The 19,425-nt window shown below is 47.3% G+C and overlaps 1 pseudogene across 1 annotated transcript in view; it reads right to left on the bottom strand.

Moving 5' to 3' along the window:
* Nucleotides 1–3,100: 3,100 nt before the first annotated feature.
* The window catches only part of LOC309794541 (zinc finger protein 541-like), a 192,689-nt pseudogene continuing 176,364 nt past the window's right edge, over nucleotides 3,101–19,425 (bottom strand). Inside the window, exons 8-14 of the transcript in view lie at nucleotides 10,922–10,985; nucleotides 10,185–10,327; nucleotides 9,676–9,779; nucleotides 8,361–8,436; nucleotides 7,714–7,802; nucleotides 4,077–4,217; nucleotides 3,101–3,893 (exon numbers count right to left, since the gene is read on the bottom strand). The product of the transcript in view is annotated as a zinc finger protein 541-like (transcript). The remainder of the gene's footprint in view (nucleotides 3,894–4,076; nucleotides 4,218–7,713; nucleotides 7,803–8,360; nucleotides 8,437–9,675; nucleotides 9,780–10,184; nucleotides 10,328–10,921; nucleotides 10,986–19,425) is intronic.

The raw sequence follows: 19,425 nt of genomic DNA on the forward strand, positions 1-19,425 counted from the left end.
CCTGTCCCGGCCCAGCCATGGGTGGGGTGTGTGACCTGGGGGAAGGGGATCGACTGTTGTGGACCTCAGTCTCCACCTGGAAGATGAAGGCAGGGGTGATGAGCAAAGCCCAGAGCGGGGAACACAGTGGACTTTTATTGAGCACCTACTGTGTGCCGGGCCCATTACTCAGTGCCAGTCGTCCCTCCCTCTTCTTCCTCTTGTGTGGCCTCTCCCCTCCCCGCTTCGCTCCCCATCCCTCCCCCTCCTTTTTCCTCCTCCCCCCTCTTCTCTCTCCCTCCCACTCCCCCCTCCTCCGTCTTCATTAACATAACTATCAGTTACCAAATACCTATCATATGCCAGGCCCTTTACAGTAATTTTCATTTAGTCCTCACAACAACCACAGTAACATTCCAAATAATTTATCTGGCATAATATAAATGACTAAATCCAGAACCCAACAAATACACATTATGTTCATGTTATTACATTTACGGAAGAGTAACAATGTGCATTATTCTTACCCGTGCCGTCCTCTTAATGCCCATAACGTCCCTGGTCAGGTTCTCGGCACCTCCTGTACGTGACATCAGTGAACGTCACGACTGTCCTAGGAGGCGGGTTTGGTTATGGCCATTTAGCGGTTAGGAACTCAGAACTGCCTGGTCCTTGGTTGGGGGCTGAGCCGGAGCCCCATCCTGCCAGGCACTGCCCTCCACTCAGCAGCAGGGTGACCCCTTTCCCCGGTCTGGGAGGCAAGGAGGGAGCAGTGCCCACCTCACTGAGCTGTTATTAACGACAACATGGACAGTAATAATGACGGTAACAACGATAGATGATGTTTCTCGCGTGCCAGCCAAGAGCCACGTACTGCTCTGAGCCCTCCACTAGGATTAATAACAGGTGGTGTTATTTTTTTTTAAATTTTATTTATTTTATTTATTTATTTTTGGCTGCGCTGGGTCTTCATTGCTGTGCGTGGGCTTTCTCTAGTTGCGGCGAGTGGGGGCTACTCTTCGTTGCAGTGCGCGGGCTTCTGGTTGCAGTGGCTTCTCTTGTTGCAGAGCATGGGCTCTAGGCGTGCGGGCTTCAGTAGTTGTGGCTTGCGGGCGCTAGAGCGCAGGCTCACTAGTGGCGCATGGGCTTAGTTGCTCCGCGGCATGTGGGATCTTCCCGGACCAGGGCTCGAACCCGTGTCCCCTGCATTGGCAGGCAATTCTTAACCACTGTGCCACCAGGGAAGCCCCCGAACTACAGGTTTTGATCCGTCGCCTGGTCAAGTATCAGTGGGTTTTCCATGCCCTTGGCATAATTATTACTTGTGGAATATTTGCTCTAAAATGCATGTATAGATTACACACTCGTGTCCTGGATTGCCATCCCGGAAAGCATTTAAGAAACATCAGGTTCGGGACTTCCTTGGTGGTGCAGTGGTTGGGAGTCTGCCTGCCGATGCAGGGCCCTGGTCTGGGAAGATCCCACATGTCGCAGAGCAACTAGGCCCGTGAGCCACAACTACTGAGCCTGGGCGTCTGGAGCTTGTGCTCGGCAACGAGAGGCCGTGACGGTGAGAGGTCCGCGCACCGCGATGAAGAGTGGCCCCCGCTCGCCGCAACTAAAGAAAGCAATCGCACAGAAACGAAGACCCAACACAGCAAAACAACAACAACAAGAAAAAGTTAAAGGGCATTAAAAACAAACCAACCAGATATATGTGGGTAGGCATTTTCCATCCCAGTTACAGAATGAGAAAACTGAGACTCAAACAGGGCAAATGACTTGCCCAAGGTGGCAAAGAAGGAAGAAGAGCCAGGCTGTAGATTCTGGTTCATCTGATGCCAGAGTCCTTTCCCCAACCACAGTGCCCGCACCGCTTCCAACTCAACTTCCTCCTCTGCTCCTCCTCCCTCCCCGTCTTTTCAGATGGACTGAGCTGAAACCTGGCCCTTCTGTGAAGCCTCCTGACACCAGCGTTTGCCCTGCTCCCCTAGCCAGTCCCTCCGAAGGCAGCACACAGTTACAGACACAGTCACGCCTTTAAGCCATCAATCCTCTGAGGTGTCCCTCTTCCTCATCTCAGTTAACAGCATCTACTCAGTTGCTCAAACCCCAACCTGCCCTGCCAACCTCGATCTGTCCTTTTCCTTACCAGCTCTCCCTGTGATGTGTGACCCGTCAGCATGTCTGAATCTACTTCTAACGTGATCCCTAATCCTTGCGCTTCTGGCCTCTTCACTGCTACTCCAGCCCAGGCCACCATCTCCGCTGAGAGCCTTCCAGCTACTCTCCAGGATTCCCGTCATGCCGCCCACGGCACCCTCACAGCAGCTAGAGCTTTGCACAGCCTCCCCTGGTTCCCGTGGCAGAGTCTGTGCTTTGCCGCACCGTGGCCTGGAAGTGGGTCTCAGCCTCAGCAGCCTCCTCAGTGTGGCTTCCCACCCCCGCGCCATCCACCTGCCAGCGTCTGCCACTCCCTGTCACTCCCTCGGACTTGGCCCCCTGCTGTACTTTCCTCATGTCGCTTTGTGGTGGACACAAGGTCTGACTCCCCAGTGGCTGTTTCTGCTTCCTCTTCTTTTCCTGGCAAATGGGATTCCAGTTTGGATCGGGTGACAACAAATTTGAGGGAACACACTGGTTCTCCCCAGTCCTGGAACTGGGGAAAACCAGGGGGGAACACAACTTACGCTTTTGCCCTGGAGACAAATCTTGAGGGTCTGGGATAACGGTGGCCACTTCCCTTTCCACTGCCACGGATCAGTTCAGAAAGAGCACGGGCTACAGTTCTGGCTGAGGAGACGTGAGGGGCGTTCCGTTGGGCGCTGCTACAAGCTTTCCTCACTTTTAAAAAGGGGAACAAGGAAGGGAGGGAGCTGCTCTCTGCCCTGCACCCTCCGAAGGTTTGGGTGCTCCGCGTACAAGAGGGGATTCTTGCTGCTGCTGCTGCAGCCGACTTGCAGACGCTGGCCACTGCTGGCAGGCCTGGACTTCACCGTGGAGCCACTGGCACCACCACGTGTCCTGAGAGCTTAAACCTACGCTGACTCCTCTGTTATTACGGCCCAAAGCATATGCACTATAGATATCTAAACTCACCTTTTTGCTGCTTTATCACTCCTACCTTAGATGCTCCTAAAATGTAAGCTCTGTGAGGGGAGGGGCCTGTCCCTCCATCACTATGTCCCCATCACGTGGACTGGGCATTGTCTGGCACAGCTACAGCAGGTGCTTGATAAATGCTGGCTGCATTAATGTATGAGGGTCCTCCAGAGCAGGGACTCAGTCACTGTGGCTTCTGGGAGCAGCAGGGGCTCAAAAGCCTTCGCTGGATCAACAGGCAGGGAAGCCAGAAAACAGCTTCTTAAGAAACAAATTTAATACTATATACAAGGGAAAACGTACAGAAACAACAAAGGAGACGCAACAGGGCTGGAGGTGCCCATCCCAACTAGCTGCCCACGCAGAGGGCCGATGCCAGCCCCTAGCTCGCCCTCCTCCTCCTACAGTTGGAAGGGCTCCATGGGCCCCCTTGCCCTGGCGGTGGGATCCACGTGGTCCTGAAGCCGGTGCCACTTCATGTGGGCATTCCGACCCTTGATCTTGCTAAACACCCTGAGGAGGCACCAGAGGACACAGGGGTCAGAGCAGGGGGAGGCGGGTAGCCCTGAGGGGGGCACCCCAGAGGGCTGAGGGCAGGCGGTGTGGGAGCATCTAGGGAAAGGGCGGTACCTCTCACACTTCTGGCAGGGAAAGAAGCCCTGGCCCTTGCTGCTCCCCGGCAGCTCAGGGGTCCGCTTCGAGTCGGTGTTTGGGCTGGAGTTGGGGATGGACTCCCTCCTGGAACTCTCAGTAGTCCTCTGTAATTCGGGGGTTGGGCGGTGGCTGGGTTTCCTCCGAGGGCTACGAGTGACCTGCACAGGGGGCAGAGGTGATGAAAGGGTGCTGACCGCCCCGCCGCCCTTCTAAGAGAGAAGCAGGTGTCCAGAGCGTCCAGACGTCGCGGGGTGCACCCCCCCACCGCCACCCAGCTTGGATGGGCACCGGGCATCCAGATCCGTGCTGAACTCCTGAAGCCCTATCCCGAGACCCTCTACCTTCGCTTCTGTCCTGTCTGCTTCACCCAGCTCTCTCTTGACCCTCTTTTCCGGCACTGGGGCTCGGCCGCAGTCAAACTTGATCATTTTCTTCTGCGTGTAGTAGAACTCGACACACTGGGCTACTGTTTTTGTCTGGACCTAGTGGAGGAAGACAGAAGCCGACTAAGGACAGTGCCTCAGGAGTAGCAGTGAGAATGGCCTTGACGCCCTAAATCCCCTCCCCATGGGGCCACAGCTGCCACTTTTTGAAAGCCCTCCTGAAACGTGTCTCCCCTACGGCTTGCTGTGCTCCACTGCTACGGGAGACAGAGAATCACAAAGTCCTCCTGGGGATGAAGGAGTTCAGAGAGAAGCCACCAGAGTCAACACCATCTAAGCTCTGCACGCTCTGAGCAACAAGGCTGGCCCAAGAAGGCTTCTCTCCAGGAAAAGGCACACAAAGGTACACACGAGGACGCTCACTGTGACATCATGTGGAGCCACATGACTACCGACTGGGACTAATTAAACCAGAGTGTCCTTACGTGTTGGATACCTCATAGCCTTATGCGACAGCTAGGCAGAGCCCTCCAAAAAACTGAAGAGGAAGGAATACTTCCCAACTCAGTCCGTAAGTTCAACATTTCTCTGATACCAAAGCCAGACAAAGATATTACAAGGAAAGAAGGCTACAGACCAATGTCCCTCATGAACATAGATGAAAATTTTTAAACAAAACTTTAACGAACAGAATCCAACAATATATATATGTATATATATATATATATATATAAAGGACAATATACCATGACTAAGTGGAGCTCATCCCAGAAACGTGGGGTTGGTTTAACAATCTAAAATCAATGTAATTCGTCATATTAAACTTAAAAAGGAAAAATCATATGAGCATCTTGATAGGTGCAGAAAAAGCATTTGATACAATCCAATGTCCATTCCTGATGGAAACTCTCAGCACAATAGGAATAGAAGGAACTTCTCTTCAACCTGATAAATGATACCTACAAAATCCCTACAGCTAACGGTGGAGTGGTTTCCCCTCAAATATCATGAACAACACAAGGATTTCCACTCTCACCACTTCTACTCAATACTGTACTGGTGGTTCTAGAGTGCAAAAAGGCAAGAAAAAAAGTAAAGGCATCCAGGTTGGAAAGGAAGAAAGAAAAGTGTCTTTATTTACAGATGATATGACTGTCTATGTAGAAAATTCAGTGGAATCCACAAAAAAGTTACCAAAACTAGTAAGTTAGTTTGGCAACATTTCAGAACACAAGATCAATATAAAAATCAATTTTATTTCTATACATAGTAGGAACAAACCATTGGAAACTGAAATAAAAAAGAACTCTATAACATCATAAAAAACACAAGTACTGGGCTTCCCTGGTGGCACAGTGGTTGAGAGTCCGCCTGCCGATGCAAGGGACACGAGTTCGTGCAATGGTCCTGGAGGGATCCCACGTGCCATGGAGCGGTGGGGCCCGTGAGCCATGGCCGCTGGGCCTGCGCGTCCGGAGCCTGTGCTCCGCGGCGGGAGAGGCCACAATGGTGAGAGGCCCGCATACCGCAAAAAAAAAAACAAAAACAAAACAGAAAAAAACCAAGCGCTTAGGAATAAATCTGACAAAAAGTATGCAACAACTGTACACTAAAAACTTCAAAACATTGCTGAAAAATTAAAGATTGAAATAGATATACCCTGTTCACGAGTCAGAAGACTCAATATTGTTAAGGTAACAACTCTCCCCAGTTGACGTAGAGAGTCAAAAACAGTACCAATCAAGTTCCTAGCAGGAATGTTTATTTTGAAATTGACAAGTTATTTCTAAAATTCATAGGGAATTAAAAAGGATGTAGAATACAAAAAATAACTTTGAAAAAATAACAAAGTTGAAGGACTAACATTTTCTAATTTCAAGACTTAGAATAAAGCTACAGTAATAAAGACAGTATGGGAATAGCTTAATAAAAGACAAACAGATCAATGGAACAGAATACAGGGTCCAGAAGTAGATGCATATATATATGGCCAACTGATACTTAACAAAGGTACAAAAGCAACTGAGTGGAGAAAGTATGGTCTTTCCAACAAAAGGTATTGGAATAAATATCCATATGCAAAAATGAACTCACCTCGCACCCCATACAAAAATAAACTTACAATGGATCATAAATCTAGAAATAAAACCTAAAACTGTAAAACCTCCAGAAGAAAACATGGGAAATCTTTGTGACTTTGGGTTAGGCAAAGATTTCTTAGATACAACACGAAAAGCACAGTCTATAAAAGAGAAACTAGTAAGTTATGCTTAAGCAAAATTTAAAACTTTTCTTCAAAAGACACTGTTAGAAGACTGACAAATGGCATATTGGGAGAAAATATTTCCAAAGCATATATCTGGATAAAGGACTGGTGTTCAGAACAAAATAAGAACTCCTACAGCTCAATAAAAACACAGACACTCCAATAAAAACAGAGGCAAAAGATATGAACAGACAGCTCACCAGAGAAGGTGCACATAGAGCAAAAAACCACAAAGATGCTCAGCATCATTAGTCATTAGGAAAATGGAGTCAGATGCTACTGTACACTCATTAGAATGGCTAAAATTAAAGAGACTTAGCATACCACGTGTCGACGAGGGTGTGGAGCAACTGGACCTTTCATAACCTGCTGGTGGGAATGGGAAGTGGTAGAGCCACTTTGGAAAACAGTTTGGCAGTTTCTTAAAAAGTTAAACATACATCTACTATAAGTTACCCTCATTCCCCTCCTAGGTATTTATAATCCCAACCCCGTGTCCGCAAAAAAAAAAAACAAACAAAAAAAAACCCAGTACATGTCCGTACAAAGACTTGTATGTAAATGTGCAGAGCAGCTTTATCTGTAGTCATCAGTAACGGGAAACCACCAACAGGTGGATGATTAAATGAACGGTGGTCCGTCCACACAGTGGTATACTCCTCAACAGTAAAGGGATGAACTATGGGTACACATGACAACATGGATGAATCTCAAAATCATTAGGTTGAGTGTAAGAAGCCAGACAAAGCAGATCACATGCTGTATGATTATTCCATTTATATAAACCTCTAGAAAATGCAAACTCATTTAGAGTGACAGAAAGTAGACAAGAGTTGACTAGGGACCCGGGTGGCAGGAAGGAAGGGTTGCAAAGGGGCAGGAGGGAACTTTTGGGGGTGAAGGATACTCTCATTATCTTGATCATGGTGGTGGTCTTACAAGTGTATAACTATGTCAAAAACATTAAATCTTACACTTCGATTATGTGCAATTTTGCGTACATCAAGTTAAAAAATTAATCAGCAGGATATTAAGTATATGATGTCATCCTTTTTTGAGAAAGTGCATATAGGTGTGTAAAATCCGTATGGGCAGTAAATACCTGTCAGGTTATCAATCAGAAGTAGGATTGTGGGGAGGGGTCTGGAGGGCTTTATTTGGAACATGGGATTCATTTCTGTACTGTTTGGGGTTGTTCAAAGCAATGGCATTTCAGTTGTCAACTGTTCACAGCATGAGCAGAGTATCGCCCCTGACAGGCCCTGCAGTTCTAGCGCCTCGGCCGTGTGAAGGAGCCTTGTCTACACCAGCCTGCCATGTTCGCCTTACCATCTTGTGTATCAAGTAGAAGTCCTTCTTGTAGGCACAGAACGCCTTCTTAAAGAGCCTCTTCTCCATGGAGGTCCAGATGTCCGAACCTATTGGAGAAACAGCCAAGAGGAGGAAGGCTGTTTCTCCTTCTGGGACCACAGCCACGGCTGAAGTGCAGACTCCCCTCCTTTTTCAGGCCACTGAGCGCCACTTATATGCCAAGATTTCTGCTAAGCCCCTTACTTGCTTTATCTCACACAATCCTCACAAAAACCTTAGCAGGTAGGGGCTATTACCATCCCCACTTGACAGGTGCAGCAACTTGAGGCTTCCTCTGGTTAAGAGACTTGCCAAGGGCAGCCGTGGGCCCCTGGTTGCCTGACTCCAAGGCTGGAGTGCTCAACTGGGAAACCTGAGCCCACCCCAACCTGGCACCCCCCTTCTGGCCAGGAAGAGCCCACGAGGGAACCAGTGGAAAGGGGAAGGTTGGATCCAACTAGAGAACAGCACCCACTGAGTCCCCCAGAGAGGACGGGCCCTTCTGGGAGGGCAGGTGTAGGCCCCAAGAGAACTCCGGGAGGCACGTGCAGAGCTTGCCATGGAAAGTGACTGGCTCGCAGGGGCCTCAGCCAGGCCAAAACCACGCGGGCAGCCACGCTCGTTACCTGTGTAGTGATAGTTGGCGAGAGGGTGAGTCCGTGGCTTCTGGGGTCCTCTCAGTAACAGGGTCTCCAGGGCAACCTGGAACGAGAGGAGTGGTGGGCAACTCTCTGAGGGAGGGAAGGTGAGGTAGAGGCCCGCCTTCATTCTTTCATCCATTCAGAAAATATGTGCAGCCCTCCCTAAAGCCACCCCTACCCCAGGGCGACTCAAAGTGTGGTCGGTCTGTGGACTGGCCACCAGCTGTGAACCACTTGGGACACATTGCCTACAGCACTAAGCGGACTGTTGAGTGCAGCTGACGTTACCTTTTTCATAGCAAGATTTACTTGATGACGAAACAGTGTGTGGACTTATTCTGGCACAAGCTCCTTATTTCTTCAGGGAGCAGCATTTGGAGCGGCACTGCCCCCGCCCTACCCCATGTTATGGTCCTCATAGCACTCATCATTATCTATCACTTTTAAAAAATGTATTTCATGTGCTCACTCTCCTAAAATGTAAGCCCTGCAAAGAGGGGGCATTTGTCTTGCTCAACAGCGTAACCCCGGTCAGGACTCGCTATGCAGTTTGCAGGACCCCGCGCAAAATGGAAACACGGGGCCCTGTGCTCAGAAACTATTAAGAATTTCAAGATGGTGGCAGCAGAGCATTAAACCAAGAATGGGCCCCTGAGCTGGCCCCAGCCTGATACCATGACATCACCAGGTATCAGGAGGACCCAGTAAACGTGTGCTGATTACTCTGCTGAGCACCCACCACGTGCCAGCCACTGCCTCTCAGCTTGAGAAAAAGCACCATGTAGCCCTGACTCTTGGGTCTCCAACTCGGGTGACGTGACTTCCTCTCCCACTACACACAGTTGGACTTCTTCATTGTCTAAACTTCAGGGTTGTGAGGAGGGTCCTTGGAGGAGGCAGAGGCATTTCTGTTGCATCAGAGGTTTGCATACACCATTTTTAATCCAAAAGTCAATGTTCAGTAAATAAACCAGATTAATGCAGGCCCTGAGTTGGTTCTGCTAGGCACCGCCTCCCCAGTGCTGCGCTGAGATGAGGTAACGCTGGAGGAACCCTGGTGCTCTGCTGTCACCCCAGAGAAATAACTGATTGAGCCCGTATGTGTGCATTTCCCCTACGTTCAAAAGGACACCACCAGTCCCAAAGCGACCAGGGAGAAGGGTGGGTGGCCAGCCTTTGGTTCTCGTGAGCTGCAAAGCCCCAGGTAGAAGGCACGTGTCTTGCGCCTAGAGCCCCTGGCCCTAAGAGAGCAGGGAGCTTCCCGCAGCTCCTCTGAGCACCCCCCTCGCCTGCACCGCACCTGGATGTTGCCCTGGGCTTCATGCAGGCAGTGCAGAGCGAGCTCCAGGTTGGTGCCCCCGCCCGGCATCACGTTGGAGCAGGCCAGGTTGCAGAGTTCGGTCACTGTTTCCAGCAGGCAGCCCGGCAGCGAGAAGGAGAGGAGACACAGAGGGTCAGCAAGTGCCAGAGAGGAAACCTCCCCAACAGCACAGATGGGGTGGGGGGCTCCTGTCACCATCTCCCTCATCTCTCTGTTACAAGCAGGCTGAGGGAAGGGAGGGACAAGGAGGATGGGCAGAAACCCTGCTCCTGGCACCTGCTCTGGATGGCCTGGCCAGCTACTGGGTGAGAGGAGAGGTGGGGCAAGGGACTGCAGCACAGCAAAGCAGTCCTGCGCTGAAGGCCAGCTCTGCCCACCCCACCCCCGCCTGGGGATCACTGCTTCTTGGTCAAGGTGAGAACTGGGAGGAGAAACCCCTTGGACATGGAGGAGGGCTCTCAGGAACCTGGCCCCAAAGTCTCAGTCACCTCTATCCTGCGTCTTCGGGTTGGTCATCACATCTCCCCATGGCTTCCAGACCAGAGTAGCTACATGCTCGTCACTTCCAGCCAGTGATCTGTCCTGGAGCTCTGGGATCTCAGCCTGAAACTGGCTCCCTATGTTGATGTGTCTGAAATGAGGCCACACACACGGACATAAAAGGCATATGTGTGTGACCAAGATGGGAAATACAAGAGAGATGTGCGGTGAGCCCTGCTCACCAGGGCTGTGGAACCCACCTTTTGGCCATCTCTCAGACACAGGGAGTGCTCATCAGCCCAGTAGACACGCTCTGGTATTCCAGAGACCTCTTGAGGGATACTTCCTTCCTTCCTCCAATTTGCTTTATCGCCAGATTTCTGGCTTCAGGCGTTTGGGGTCTAGGACAGGGGAGGTATGTGCTGATACCTGGCATTCTGCTGTATCCAAGGTAACATCCAAGCTACAAAACAGTATCTCACTGCGCCATCACCAATTCTATCTAGAACCCCAGGGTGCTGGGCATTCTGTCTGCAGACATCCAACTATGGTATGTCTGGACAGAAGGAATATTGGGGAAACACCTGGAGAAATCCACCACTTCTCTCCTAGAGAGGTTCTGGGTCTAGACCTGACTTTCCCGTGATGAAGGCTCCCTTGGGAAAAACCGACACTGGAATGCAAGGAGGGTAAAAGCATCCCCACATTGCAATGACCCTCAGGTTCTAAGTCTGTTCCAACTCACGGTTCAGTGCTGATCTTGCTGTTGTCCTTCACCACACTGATGCCAAAAGAGCCGTCCATGTGATCTGGAAAACGCCCAAAGAAGAGGCTCAAGGAGACTGGGTACAACTGACCCATGAGGCCCTTTTTGCCTGCCTTTCCAGAGCAGCTAAAAGCAGGCTCTTCAAGATTGCATGGTATACACACACTACTGTATATAAAATAGATAATCAAAAAGGACCTACTGTATAGCACAGGGAACTATACTCAATACTCTGTAATAACCTATATGGAAAAAGAATCTAAAAAACAATAGATATGTGATTATGTATAACAAAATCACTTTGCTGTATACCTGAAACTAACACATTGTAAATCAACTCTAATCCAATGTAAAATTGAAAATTGGAAAAAAAAGATTGCATGGTATGGAGTTTCCTCAAAAATTAAAAGTAGGACTACCATATCATGCAGCAAACCCACTTCTGGGTATTCATCCAAAAGAACTGCAGTCAAGACCTCAAAAAGATATCTGAACTCCCATGTTCACTCCAGCACCATTCATAATAGCCAAGATGTGGAAACAACCTAAATGTCCACTGACAGATGAGCACATAAAGGTAATGTGACATAAACATACAATGAAATACCATTTAGCCTTAAAAAGAAATTCTGCAATATGCAACAACATGGATGACCATTGAGGACATTATACTAAGTGACATAAGCCAGTCACAGAAAGAGAAATACTGCATGACTCCACTTATATAACGTATCTAAAGTAGTTGAATTCATATTGATAGAATCAAAGAGTGGAATAGGGGTCACCAGGGGTTGGGGCAGTGGGAAATGGGAGGTTACTAATCAATGGGCATAAAGTTTCAATTAATCAAGCTCTAGAAATCTGCTGTATAACATTGTACCTATAGTCAACAATACTGTATTGCACACTTAAATATTTGTTAAAAGGGCAGATCACAGATTAACTGTTCACATCACAATAAAATAAAAAGATTGCATGGAAGTGGGATAAGACTTCTGAAAAAGTAGAGTAAGGAACTCGGCAAAACAACAGATTTACTGACAAAAATCATTAAAAAAAAAAGAACAGTAAGCTAAAGTCTGCAAGTTGTCCTAAAGGCATACAGCATTTTAAGAAATACTCATTCAAGAAAATCTACTAAATCTCGGGAAGAACAGTGAGAGTCTGTGGCACTGGAGCCATGGCCCACTCCCTTACCCACCTAGCCCCCAGCTCTTTGTAAAGGAAGCTCTACCCAGGTAGGTGCAGCCAAGGAGATGGGGGCTTCTTCTTCCCCTGGCTCCCATGCTTAAAGAATTAAAGTAAGATAAAATAAAAATTTCTCATCAAAGAGAAAATGCCATCAAGAGATGGAAATTATTTTTTAAAAAGATACAAATGTGGACTTCCCTGGCGGTCCAGTGGTTAAGACTCCACGCTTCCACTGCAGGGGGCATGGGTGTGATCCCTAGTAGAGGAAGTAAGATCCTGCATGCTGTGCGATGCAGCCAAAAAACAGAAGAACCAAATGGAAATAGTTCAGGGGTTACAAAAGTACAATAACCAAAATAAGGCTCAACAGTAGATCTGAGCTGGCAGATGAAATGATCAGCAAACCTGAAGATAGAACAATGGAGACTATGAAATCTGAAGAACAGAGAAAAAAATATAGGAAAGTGAAGAGAGCCTCAGAGAAATGTGAGATGTCATTAAATGCAACAATATATATGTAGTGGGAGTACCAGAAAGAGGGGAGAAAGGGACAGAATATTTAAAGTATTAATGGCTGAAAATTTCCCAACGTTGATGAAAAACAATATGTATATCCAGCAAACTCTACAAACTCCAAGAAAGATTAAACACAAAGAGCTCTACATCCAGACATAACATAGGCAAAATGTGGAAAGCAAAAATAAAGATAAGATCTTGAAAGCAAAAAGGGAAAAACAATTTGTTACATACAAGGGCACTACAGTAAAATTAACAGCTAACTTTTTAAGAGAAACGATGTAGGTTACAAGGCAATGGGATAATATATTCAAATTACTGAAAGTAAAAAAGTGTTAACCAAGTATCTTATATTCAGCAAATTATCTTGCAAAAATGAAGGTAAAATAAAGACACTCCCAGATAAATAAAAACTGAGGCTACCTGTTGCTGGCAGACCTGTCTTACAAGAAATATTAAAGGTGAAATATTATTCAGCCCGCAAAAAGGAACAAAGTACTGATACATACTGCAACTTGGATGAAACCTAAAAACATCATGCTAACTAAAAGAAGGCATTCATAAAGGACCACATACTGTATGATTCCACTCATATGAAATATGCAGAATAGCCACATCGATAGAGACAAAGTAGATTAGTCGTTACCCATGGCTGGGGACGGGGAGGATGGAAAGGAGGGACTGCTAATAAGTACAGGGCTTCTTTTGGGGATGATGAAAATTTCTGAAAACGGATGGTAGTGATGGTTGCACAGCTCTGTGAATATACTAAAAACCATTGAATTCTATACTTTAAAGGGATGAATTGTATGGTATGTGAATTATATATCCCTAATAAAAATAAAAAGTAAAGGAAGTCCTGCAGATTGAAAGCAAATGACATCAGATGGTAACTTGAATTCAAACCAAAAAAAAAAAAAAAAAGCGAAGCGCTAGTAAATATGGGTAACTATAAAAATCAGTATGATTACATATTTCTTTTCTTTTCTTAAGTGCCTTAAAAAATAACTGCATAAAACAATATGTATTGTGGGCCTCTAACATATAGAAATATAATATATGTGACAGTAACTGCACAAGGAGCACAGCTGCATTGGAGTAAAGGAATATCACCTCAGACAGTAACTCAAATCCACAAGAATAAATGAAGAGATCAGAAATGGTCAGTAAGAAGGTTAATATAACAACCTCTATAAATCATGCTTGTTTTCCTTTATTCTCTCAGTGTTTTTACACGAAATAAAAGTATATAAAGCAAGAAACATGACCAGTAAGGTATTACTGGGTCTCTCACATATAATAGCAAAAGAGTTAGAAGGAAGAGAGCTAGATAGGAGCAGTGTTTCTATATTTCATTGTTAGTGAGTTATTACACATCCTAACAGATTCTGATAAGACATATATTTTAAGTCCTAGAGCAACCACTAAGAAATGACTAAGAAAAAGTGAAAAATTAACAGAATTAAAATGTTACACTAGAAAATACTCTCTTAATACAAAAGAAAGCAGGAAAGGAGGAACAGAGGGAGAAAAAGACATGTAACATATAGAAAATAGAAAGCAAAATGGCAGATGTAAATGCAACCATATCAATATAACAGTAAACAAGAATGGATTAAACAAACCAAGCCAAAAGGCAGAGTTTCTAAGACTGGATAAAAAAACACATGATCCAACTAATGGTGTCTAGAGGTAACATGCTTTATTTTCAAAGACACAAATAGGCTGAAAGTAAAAGAAGAGAAAAATATATACCAAGAAAACAACAACCAAAAAAGAGAATGGAATGACTATACTAATGTCAGGCACATTAGACTTTAAAACAAAAAAATATTACCAGAGATAATGATAAAATTATTGTAGTAATGACAAATGAAGTCACAATCACATCATAATGGTAAAAGGTCAAGCCGTGAGGAAGATGTGACAATTACAAACATATACACACCTAAAAACAGAACCCCAAAATACACCAAGCAACAAACGACAGAACTGAAGGATGAAATAAACCATTACAAAATAATAGTTGGAGATTTCAATACTTTCAACAGTGGATAGGGCAGCTAGGCAGAAGATCAACAAGGAAATTGAAACTAACTAGACAAAACAGACAAAATACAGCATTCCACCAAACATCAGTAGAATACATTCTTCTCAAATTCACATGGAACATTCTTCAAGACAGACCGGATTCTAGCCCATATAACATGCCTCAATAAATTTTAAATTTTAAAATAAATTTAAGGGAATTCCCTGGCGGTCCAGTCATTAGGACTCCACGCTTCCGCTGCAGGGGGCATGGGTTCGATCCCTGGTGGGGCAACTAAGATCCTGCAAACCACACAGCACAGCCAAACAAATTAAAAAAAATTTAATAAATTCAATTGAAAAAGAAACAAAGTATGTTCTCTGACCACAAGAGAATTAGATTACAAATCAATAAAAGGCAGCAATTTGGAAAATTCACAAATATGTGAAAATTAAGCAACACACTCTTTAATACTCAGTGTATTAAACAAGAAGTGGAATGATAAATTAGAAAACACTTTAGCTGAATAAATATAAAAACACAACATACTAAAACTTACAAAATGTAGCTAAAGCAATGTTCAGAAGGAAATCTAGAGCTGTAAAATGCCTGTATTAAAAAAGAAGAAAAATCTCAAATCATTTATGGTCAACTGATTTTCCACAAAGGTACCAAGGCAGGGCTTCCCTGGTGGCGCAGTGGTTGAGAGTCTGCCTGGCGATGCAGGGGACATGGGTTTGTGCCCCGGTCTGGGAAGATCCCACGTGCCGCGGAGCAGCTGGGTCCGTGAGCCATGGCCACTGAGCCTGCGCGTCCGGAGCCTGTGCCCCGCAACGGGAGTGCCACAACAGTGAGAGGCCCGTGTACCGCAAAAGAAAACAAAACAAAACAAAGTACCAAGACTATTCAATGAGAAAAGAACAGTATTTTCAAGTGCTGGAAGAACTGATACATACATGCAAAAGAATAAATTTGGACTCCTACCTCATACAGTATATAAAAGTTCACTAAAGATTGATCGCAGGCCTAAGAATAAGTTGGACTTCATCAAAATTAAAAACTTGTGTACTGCAAACCATATCATAAATAAAATGAAAGGACAACCCACAAAATTGGAGAGAATTTGCAAATCATATATCTGATAAGGGGCTTGCATCCAGACTATATAAGGAACTGAGACAACTCAATGATAAAAAGATAAGAATTCAATTTAAAAAATGGGCAAAGGATCTGAGCAGACATTTCTCCCGAGAAGATATACAAATGGATAATAAGCACATGGAAAGATGCTCAACATCGTTAGCCATCAGGGAAATGTAAATCAAAACCACAATGAGGGGGCTTCCCTGGTGGCGCAGTGGTTGAGAGTCCGCCTGCCGATGCAGGGGACGCAGGTTCGTGCCCCGGTCCGGGAGGATCCCGCTTGCTGCGGTGCGGCTGGGCCCGAGAGCCATGGTCGCTGAGCCTGCGCATCCGGAGCCTGTGCTCCACAACGGGCGAGGCCACAAACACTGAGAGGCCCACGTACCGCAAAACAAACAAACAAACAAATAAACAAACACCCCACAACGAGCTACCACTTTACACCCACTAGGATGGTTATAATGAAAAAGACAGATAAGAAGTGTTTAGCAAGGATGTGGAGAAACTGGAACTTTCATACAATGCTGGTGGAAATTTAAAATGACCCGGCCATTTTGGAAAACAGTCCGGCAGTTCCTTAAACGGTTAGACATAGTTACCCTTTGACCCAGCAATTCCACTCTGAGCTGTATACCCAAGAGAAATGAGGACTTATGTCCAAAAACAACTTATACATAAATGTTCTTAACAGCACTATTTGCAATAGCCAAAGGACGAAAACAACCCAAATGCCCCTCAACTGATGAATGGATAAATAAAATGTTGTCTCTCCAGAGAATGGAATATCATTCATCCATAAAAAGAAATGAAGCACTGAGGCATGGTACAACATGGATGAACCTTGACAACATTATTCTAAGTGAACAAACTAGACACAGAATGTCACATATTGTATGATCCCAAGTATATGAAATGTCCAGAATAGGGAGACCCATAGAAAAAGTAGGTTGGTAGACTGGTGGTTGCCCAGGGCAGAGGAGCTGGGGGCTACAGGGCCTGTGTGTCACCGCTCGTGGATATAATCTTCTGGGGTGATGAAAATGCTCTAGAATTAGATTGTGGGATGGGTGTACAATCCTAAGAATACACTAAAAAATCACTGTACACTTTAAATGGGTGATTCATATGGCATGTGAATTATACCTCAATAAAGCTGTTTAAACAATTACTCGAAAGGGCAGGCAGAAGGGTGGTTAGGCTAAATTGCATCTATTTTCTTTCTGGCTACAAAGTTATAAGCACCTAGAAGGCTGCTGGTCCCAGATGGTCCTGGGATAGTTCTGAACAGCAACAGGACCCCCAGACCAGACCCAAGCGTAGGCCAGAGGGAATGGCTGGACCGAATTCTACAGGGGGCGGGGGTCTGGCCCCCCACAGGCCTATCATGGGGTGATCAAGCTCACTCACCAAGCATGGCGCTGATGAGCCTGTCGGGACGGGCCCGGGCAGATGTGGAACACAGAGTGTTGAAATACAGCCCAGAGCCCTCCCGGATGGGGCTGAGCATCGGGGGCGGCGTGTAGGCAGGGCACTGGGACACTCCCTTCAGGAGACGGTCCACCAGGAACACGGGCGAGCACAGGCAGCTCTGGCGGCATCCTCCCGGGCCCGGCTCCCCAGACATGGAGGGCGGAGGAGGGATGAGCAGTGCCTTGGGCCGTGGGAGCTTCTTCCGCTTCCTGTGTTGGCTGCTCTCCTTGCTGTCTCTCTCTTCCCCGTCCTTCTCCTGTCCCTGGAGAAGAAGAGACTTCAGAACCATAGGGGTCACCTGAGGCCACCGGCCCCACAGCTCAGTCCTCAAGATGGCCTGAGAGTGGGAAAGGGTACTGACCAGCCAGACGCACACCCAGCATGGCCGTGCAAAGAGTCCTCAGCACAGGAAGCCGGGCAGGGCCACCACGCCTGAGCCAGACTCCAGACCCTAAGCCGGGCGATGTTTGAGGCTGGGGCCTTCTCAGGCACCCACACCCCCCAAGGAGAGGCCCTCACTCAGACCATTTTGGAAACTCATGTCCGTTGTTAAAGTGACTGGCACTTAAAGAGTGGGGGCCAGACGGATGCAACAGCATGACAAAAGGAAAACCTGTTGCCCTCAAAAGGACAGCAGCTCCTGGGAGACAAACAGTGGGCTCCATGCACCCCGTACCCGAGTCCAGCATGAACGTCTCCAGGTGGGGTCTTCCAGCACAGGCTGAAGAGACGACGGCTTGACCTTGCTACACTCGCTCTTACCTCCACGCAATCTCCCCTCCTCTCTGCCCATCTTACCCCTCCTCATCCTCCAGCTCTCAGCTGCAACACCCCCTTCCTCAGGCAGGGTCTCTGGTGCCCTCGGGGCTCCTACAGCTCCCTCTCCCAGCCCGGCCCGTTCTGGGTCGTCAGTGTCCGGGGATGGGTCTATCTACTCCGCTGGGCTGGGAGCCCCAGGAGACGGGGGCAGGCCTGTTGTGGTCGCTGCAGTGTCCCCAGCCCTGCCCAGACACAAAAGAAGTTCACTGGAGGTTGAATGGATGAATGAACACGCAAATCAAGCTCTTATGGAGTCAGGATTTGGGGGCTTTTCTCACAGCTCCCACTGGCAGCTGGAAAGCAGCTGGAAGGAAGTGCACCCACCTTGCTCCCCGGGGGATGGTTCGCTGGAGCCACAGGCACCGACACAGGGACCACCAAAGGGGCGGTGGTCATGTTGTCCAAGGACTTCCTGGCTCTCGGGGAACTCTGCCTGTCCCCCTCCGGCCTCAGCACCTGTCTTCGTGGCTTGCAAAACTCCATGCCACACACCTACACACAGAGAAGAGCCAGCCCTTTAAGAGACACAGTACGTAGGGAGAAAGGGGCCTCTCCAGAGCAGCACAGCCCTGACTCCCGGCCCCCAGCCAGGCTCCCCGGAGGACGGCTCCATCCTGAGATGAATGGCAGCTTCGAGCCCCTTCACCTGCGGCTCCTGCTTCCCTCGAGGTGACGGCCACTGGTCGCTGTGAAAACACATGTGGCTGCTCAGCCCTCTCTCTGTATAAAACATCTGGCTGCAATTCTTGCAGACGTAAGTGCTCCTTGGCTCTGCCCAGTCTGTGGGACCACCATTGTGCTGGTTACTGTGGGGAAGAAAGGGAGAATGGGACTCTGTCCCCAAACACTGATCCTCTGACAGCTTTGGACGAACCCTAAAGAAATGGGGATGATGCCCCCGATTCCCCGTGGCCTGGTGCTCACCCCTTCAGGAGTGAAGCATCCAGAGCTCGCTCACCCAGGCCCAGCACATCAAAGCCACCAGAGGATTCCCGAGGGGCTTCGGAACTTACCAGCCACACGCCATGTTCTCCTCCTTCATCGGGTGGGGGACCCGGTAGATATTTCCACCCTGAAGACGAAAATACATCTGAGCCAACATATCAGAAATGAGATGCAAGAGTGAAAACTATAAGACTTGGAAGAAAACACAGGTATAATTCTTGGTGACCCGGGAGTAAGCAGTGGTTTCTTGGATGACTCCAAAACCAAACAAAAGACAGACATGTTGGACTTCATCAAAACTTACAACTTCTGACGGATACACCAGAAATACAGCTACACGTGGAACAACTCCTACAGAACACCTACTGAA

This window comes from Mesoplodon mirus (genome assembly GCF_964341445.2).
Source record: "Mesoplodon mirus genome assembly, chromosome: 19".
NCBI lineage: Eukaryota > Metazoa > Chordata > Mammalia > Artiodactyla > Ziphiidae > Mesoplodon > Mesoplodon mirus.